The sequence below is a fragment of the Bactrocera tryoni genome, chromosome 1, assembly GCF_016617805.1.
Source record: "Bactrocera tryoni isolate S06 chromosome 1, CSIRO_BtryS06_freeze2, whole genome shotgun sequence".
Lineage (NCBI taxonomy): Eukaryota > Metazoa > Arthropoda > Insecta > Diptera > Tephritidae > Bactrocera > Bactrocera tryoni.
In genome coordinates this window covers 37,854,876-37,862,857 of record NC_052499.1, presented here as the reverse complement: position 1 = coordinate 37,862,857, position 7,982 = coordinate 37,854,876, and the positions used below count along the sequence as shown (strand labels likewise).

Genomic DNA, 7,982 nt, shown 5'->3' with positions numbered 1-7,982 from the left:
GTCATGTTGTCCGAATGGACGAAAACTCTCCAGCTCTGAAAGTATTCGACGCAGTACCCGCCGGGGGAAGCAGAGGAAGAGGAAGACCTCCCCTCCGTTGGAAGGACCAGGTGGGGAAGGACCTGGCTTTGCTTGGAATATCCAATTGGCGCCACGTAGCGAAAAGAAGAAACGACTGGCGCGCTGTTATAACTCGGCTATTATCGCGTAAGCGGTGTCAACGCCAATAAAGAAGATGAAGAAGATACGTTTATTTATGTAATCATGCGTAAAATGCAATGTAAATGAAAATAATTGTATATGTTTTTTATGTCTGTATGGTTAGTATTGTCTCAGCATATTCAATGACGTGTATGCTCAAAGACATTTGAACGGGCTATACATTTTTAATAAATCCTTCTAAATTTCTAAAATACATACCTTATATGTGAGAATATAATATATATACATATATATATATATAATTTAGTAACTTCTTTTGATATATGAGAAGAAAATTATGATTTTTCGAAGTATTAATTAACTACTGACGTGTCTAATTCAGCTTTTTAAGTTCGCTGCACACTAATGAGTATTATATTTGGCCTAACTTTGGTAGCAAGCTATATATTACAATTCATGGATTACATAACATATGTGGAAAATCAAAATAATATTTTCTGGAACTAATTTATATGCAATTCGCTAACAAATTCATAACAAAATAACCGTCGCACTCAGCAGGCACAACAGCAAGCCTGAACCTGATATAATATACATATGTATGTATGTACGTATACTCACCACATACTCCCACCCAAAATAAACAGTTTCTCACGTACTGGCAACTGCTACTCCGCAAGAGCAATTATTTACTAGCACACATAGAACTTTGCCAAAATCAGTTTGTACACAAAATCAAATTTATATACCAGTAAGTATACCGAAGTAGGTAATTGACATTCATTGTCCTTGTTAGTTGCTGCGGATTGACTGCCATGTTGCGGCATACTTTCTTGTTGTTGTGAAAACATGCCTCTGCCGCAACACACGCCCCAATAGCACTGGTGATACTTTCTGTCACACACTTTTGTTTTATGCCAGCTGTTTGGGTAGCAAATAAATTCGTTTGTTGGATTAATACTAATAATGGCACATAATAATAATAACAATCATCGTTCGGTGCATGTAACATTGACAGTTTAAGGCCGAAATTTTGCGTTACCAATGCAGCGCTATAAAGTTCCTGCTCTCTTTAAGTGAGGTTAGGTTTCAAGTAAATCATATTAAATATACGACAAATTTGGCTTAAGCCATGTGAAGGGTTTATTTTGCCCTAATTTAATTTCCTTTGCGTTCGCAGTTGGCAACGAACTCGGCAGCCACAACTAGTTTGCGCTATACGACCGAGAGGGGTGCGTGGTTAAGGTGGCCGCACACTGTATTTTATTTGTTGTGGCTTATACATAGATTATTTAGGTTGCGTATACGACGTGGCGCACATCAACGGTGATTTAGGGTGTTTCTAACGTCAACGCGTGTCGCTCGTTTCAGTTTTCACTTAGCGTACTTTTCTTGCCGGCATTGATTTAATTTGTTATTTTCTGCTTAATTCCTTCATAGATTCGTTGACGTTGTAATCAATGCCGCCGTAAACAGACAGCAACACTGAGCGCACGAAGTCTTTACAAGGTAAGTTAATGATTTGTTATTGCCGAAAAATTTGTACTTAAAAAGCTTTCGATTAGATGGAGCGAGTTTAATATAAAAGGTTAAAATTAGTGTTTAAAATTATATTACTGTACCGCTCTAAAAGCCCGAATAATGGAAAAAGCTGTTGTCTTAAAATATATGAACTCGCACACTTGCATTGCTTTCTTTCTTAGGCATAATAGTGCATATTTGTTGCAATACATTTTTAAAGAAACAATGAAATGTATAAACTTTGAGCTGTTTAATATACGATTAGACAAAATTCCTAGAAAGTTTCCTAAGAAAGTTCATCAAATATACAGGTGTTTCCTGTGCCAAATCAAATATGCAGTATTCTTCTTAGCCCACTCTGCTGCTAAGCCTCCATTAAACGTATTGTCATTTAATAGCGCAGTCGTCTCCTTTTTCATGATAAAGTTATACACTTCTTCTTTACTTTGCTCTTTAGCGCGAAAGTCTAAGCTATGGCGGCCACTAGAGCTGCATAATCATAACAAGTTTTAATTACGTGCCAGCATTTCTATTAAGTCAATTTGCTGCGCGATATTTGTGCAGCGCGCCTAATGAGTTTAGCAAGAAAATAGTTGTTAAACTTGCTGTCACCAGAAGAAGGTGAAAAACGACGCAAACTAATTTAATACCACTACAGAGAAGTTCTTATTGCAGGCAGCGATAATTTTTTATCTTAAATGGGCGAATTGCTGAGAAAATATGAGGGAAAGTTGATTTTTAAATTCTTCTTGAATTGTATTAAAGGTTTCTATAGCTGACAATTTTCGTTCCGGATTTTTGTGAAAAATATTGTGCAACTCTCTTTTTGATAAATACCAAAACTTTAAATATTTCATAAGTAACGAGATATCTTATTAGGCTCACACTTTCAGATACATTTCGCTTTGCATTTGCAATTTCTCTGCCTCATTTTAAGCTTCTGTTGTTCTACTTACGTTGCTTCTTAAACTAATTAAGATATTGGTCCCATAACTCTGTACATTAGACCGGTTAACTATAGCATATAGCTGCCATACAAACCGAACGATCGGAATCAAGTTCTTGTATGGAAAACTGTCGCATTTGACGTGGTATCTTCACGAAATTTGACATGGACTACTGCTTAAGGTAATAATATAATCTCTGAAAAAATTGTTCAGATCGGATTACTATAGCATATAGCTTCCATACAAACTGAACACATACTTACTAAAAGAAACGCTCCTGTGAAGGGTATATTAGCTTCGGTGCAGCCGAAGTTAACGTGTTTTCTTGTTTTTTCTAGGTACGAATAATACGTAAAATAATTTGAATAAAATAGTTGAATATAATTATTAAGAATTACGAATATATACCTCGAGATGCAATAAATAATTCTAAAACTAGAGATAAATGGATAACCGCTTTAACTAAAAGCAATTGGTTTAAGTGCACGATTTATCTATAGGCATAACAGTGATGTCAGTTCATTGAAATCTCTAAAAGAAAAGCTCCATATTGCATTCTCTTTTATTGGTATTTTGGAAATTTATAAATAGCAATTTCAACCGTAGAGAATTTGTATCAACGACTTCAACTTTTCATTTTGGATTGGAAACGTGAAAACATTTGAAAATTTAAACAGTATTTTCATAGCATTGCTTGTAACAAAAGTAGCTCCAGTACGATCGTTTTCGACTTTAAGAAGAATCAAAAGTTATCTTATAAACATGATGGGACAAGAGCGTCTCAATGGTCTTGCTTCCTTGAACATTCACAAAAGTATAAATTTGACTGAAGATGAAATCGTTTAATAATTACAAAAAAAAACTCAATAATTAAAAAAGGAATGAAAGCTTAATAAACTCGGATATTTTCTATTTATAAGTTATAATTATATAATACAATATTATTGCCTTCCGAGGATAGTTTTTAAAGAACTGTTTTAATTGTTCCTTGTGCTTTACCTTGAATACAATTAAATGTAATCCAGAACTACCAGAAATGTCGAATTTCGTTTTTACCGGCCTCAAAGGGGATTTGAAAACGTATTGATCATAATCGGCAGTGCCGTAATTCCACCTTCCTTGCTTCTTTATTTTTTTCGTTTGATATTAGATACCAATTTGTTCTCACTAAAAATCAACACAGTTTACAGTCATAATATATGTACATAAACTCAAGCACACACGATTATGTCCTACTTCAACGCTTATAATTGTTGTGCCAAAATGAACTAAAAATTTAAATTTGCCGTCATTTAACATATTTAGTAAAGTGTCGACTACCCTAAAATAAATAAAATCATAGGTTTGCCATTTGGTAAACCAATTTACTGTGTCCAAGTACAAGAGGAAGGCGGCAACCAACTTGAGTGGACACTTTAAAACAATTTAAATAATGAGTGACCATGAAACTGTTACAAGTTAATTTGCATCCACCACAATTTCGCCGAAGGCACTTTTTGAGTGGGCACAATAAAGATAAAAATGCAAAATAAAAAAGCAAATCCCACAAAGAGGTCAACATGTAAAAGTTAGCTCGGCACAAAAATCCTCAATGCTCAGTGTAGTCGGCACGTGCTCGCTGCCCAAAAGTAGACATCCGAAAATGGCATTTGTCCACGCCAGCAATTGTTTCTGCATGCCTATTGTCCTTTTTCAGACAAACGCTTGAAATGTCAACCGAGTGACATGGCCAAGTGCACCATTAATGTTTTGGGTCACTCGCTCTTTTCAACGACCATTTTTTCGATGACGGCTTATATAATAAGTGACAATTTTTCTTTAAATATATTTTATTTTTTCTTGATCTAATAACTATATTCTTTTAACGCTTATTCTAATAGAATTTATCATTTTTTACAAATACAGCAATTGAGAGTAGTTCTCTTTTAAAAAGAAGTCCTTGTGCGTCTTTTTCAGTACATCCCATTCATTTGAAGCATTAACTCTAATAATTTTTGCACTCAAATAAATGTACTTGAAATTTTTTTGTATTTTTCCCAGGGAGTTTTCTTCATTACTTAATAAATATGAATGAAACCTCAGTCGAAAGTCATCGTATTTTGATGTAAGTTTATGGTGAATATGCTCTAGCGATTTAATTTCGAAGAACGTTCTGGATCAGAAAAAATTGAAGATGCGTAACTGGAAACATTACTAGTTGAAGATTGTTTCCAAACCCAAGAAAAACTCGCAAAATATGTGGTAATCATAGAGTAGGCATTTCAAAACGTTTAAAGTAGCTGAATACTTTCAAAAGCAAGGAAATAGAGTGTCATATGAATTGGAGCCAAGAGGCGTTGAAACACTATTTTATTGTCAGAAATACTGTTTGAACACTATAAAAAGGAGTCGTTTTTGGATTGGGTTGGAACTAGTAATAAAAAATGGATCCGTTATGCCAACTATAAGTGCACTAAATCATTTTTCAAACCTTACATAAGCACCAAATTAGTGGTAAAGCCGAATATCATTGAAGCCAAGTTATTTCTGATAGGTAGGATGCCAAGAGGGTCCTGCATTGTGACCTTCCAAAATCCAGGGAAACCATTGCTACCGACAACAACTCAGCCACTCAACTTAAAGCGATTAATTGCCGAAAAACGGACAGAACTTGCGACTAGACACTGATAATTTTCTGATCACTCTTTGCTCCGACCGATGTAAAAGGCCCTCAATGGAATAAGGTTCATAGAGGATCGATAATTTTTGGCCGCCAAACCGGCGCAGTTCTTTTCGGGTTAAATACAAAACTTCCCAAAAAAAGGAAAATGGATATATGTACTTAGTTTCATATGGGAAACACTTTGAGTAATGCTATTGTTTATGTTTCTCTTAAATATCGATCGTTCTCTTCATGCTGACCGTTTATATATATATTTAATTGTCCACTGTATGGCAACTATGAATGAGTACATCAACCATAAGTCTCAAGTGGTCAGAAAGCTATCGCAAGCATAAGAAAAGGTCCTTCGAAAACCTCAAAATTATTGATTGCATTACATAACAAAATTTTAATATTCACTAAATGAAAGCACAAGCAATAAAAATTACCGTTCTTAAAATATTTTTACGACTTTAAGACATCAAATTACAATTAACATACACGCAAATGAATAAAATTTACACCCACAGTCAAACCTTGTGCCGGCTACACATGGCTGTAAAAGGACACAAGTGTAGCCATTCACAGATCCCTGGCAAAAGTCATTATAAATCAATAAAATTTCAAATAATTCCACACGATTATCATATATCTATGTCATGTATATTAAAATTATAGGGTTATTGTAATTGAGTGACCTTTTGGTGCAAAGCAATTATGTGGTATATGTCTATACTAATATAAGCAAGTAAAGAAGAGCTAAGTTCAGGTGTAACCGAACATTTTACAGTCTTACATTTTGAAAGGCTCAAAAACGGAGAAATATGCAATAGGGTGGGTCGATTCCGGACTTTTTTCGATTCGGGATTTCTAATAGTGCGGAAAAGTTGCCTTAGTACTTCCTGATTCCAATGCAACCTTTTGTTTTGAGATCGGATTGCATCTTCAACCCCAACTCCGGCCTTGAAATTTCGGAAATTCGCCTAAAATCGTGAAATTGTCTACCTAGCGCCTGAAATACAAATATAAAATATCAGAAGCTGTTATTGGGAGGAACCCGAAGAGCAGCCACCTCCACGCGGTGGGTTCGGGGTGACCAATACAGGTTAGCTGAGAGCTGCAACAATTTTCACCTTGCGCTGTGGCGCGCCGCCTTTTCGCTCATATCTCGGGAACGGTTCGCCCTACGGCCATGATCACATATACCATTTCGGTAGCAAATGACGTGACAAATAACTTTTGTTTTATACATTTTGCCATGAGATGCGTACCTCAGGCGCTAGGTAGACAATTTCACGATTTTAGGCGAATTTCCGAAATTTCAAGGCCGGAGTTGCGGTTGAAGATGAGATGAGAATCCGATCTCAAAACAAAAAGTTGCATTGGAATCAGGAAGTACCGCACTCTCAGAAATCCCGAATCGAAAAAAGTCCGGAATCGACCCACCCTAATATGCAATGTTATACGTTCATTTAATTTTGCTAAGATATCTTACATATATCGGTCAATATGTAATATATAGTATAAGGCCAGCCGAAAGTTGGAAATCCTTTTATTTGGTATATGAGAGATAGTGTAGTATTCACCCAATTATATTTTCTTTAGTATTACTACATCTTAATAATAGAGAAGATGTCCTCTAAGTTTCATTAGGCAATTCACATACCATCAAGTCAATCAGATGTTTGAAAATCTTTAATAACACTTGGGCTAGGATAAGCTGTCACTCAATTTTATCCATTTTGGGCACAGAGATGGGCTGTTGTTAGAAAAACAGGTGCACTCGATTTCATTAATATAACCCACATATTATATTGGCCAATCCGGTATAAAGTTCACCGGAAATTCGCAAATTTTTATTGGGTATTTGTAGACTTAGAGAATTATTAATCCGATTCAACCCAGTATTTGCACACTGACATATTATTAGCATCTAAGGATTATCTCTGAGTCTCTATAATACATCTGAGAGACTAACCCATATTTTCGATAAAAAGATCACTATAAGAACTGACATCCATATATTGGGTACCTGGGAGCTTAAACAGTTTTGGTTCGATATGGATGCTTTTTGGTCATAAGCTGGCACACTTTAAAAGTAAAATTCGATACATGCATTGCTACATAATTGGAATACTGGAAAGTGGTTGCAGTTTGATTTTTCGCACTGTACTATAAGGATACCGAAATTATGCAATTTACTTCATTTTGTTGAAGTCAGACATACGACTTTTCACGTAAATGTGGGCGGTTCCACGTCCATCGTCAAGTTATGTCAGCAGCTCCTATAAGGGCCTCTCTTATGATCTCGCGTGTAAAAATTTAGATGTACTCGTTGTCACTGTGACACTCAAGTTAAGTCGTGCACAGACGGACGGACGGACACTCAGACATCCGGATTTCAACTCGCCTCTTCATCCTGATCAACTATACTTACATATAACCTTATATTTATCTCGATGAGTTTTATGCGATGCAAACAACCATTAGGTGAACAAAACTATTATACTCTTTAGCAACATGTTACAAGAGAGTTAAAATATTTTTGAGGCAACACCAACGATCGTATATTACTATACATTATTTAGCGACACACACAGATAATTATGCACGTGTATTGCATATATCATATTATTAATACATTAAAGTTGATTTGGAGCTTTTCAACACTGAACATACTTGCTTATTATTATTCATATATTATGAAGCAT

The 7,982-nt window shown here is 35.4% G+C and overlaps 1 protein-coding gene across 1 annotated transcript in view; it reads left to right on the top strand.

Annotated features, from left to right (window-relative positions):
- LOC120768318 (cGMP-specific 3',5'-cyclic phosphodiesterase) overlaps window positions 1-7,982 on the top strand; it is a 96,865-nt gene that overhangs the window by 55,254 nt on the left and 33,629 nt on the right. The window contains exon 2 of the mRNA XM_040094961.1: window positions 1,603-1,671. The gene's annotated coding sequence lies outside the window, so the exon portion shown is untranslated. The remainder of the gene's footprint in view (window positions 1-1,602; window positions 1,672-7,982) is intronic.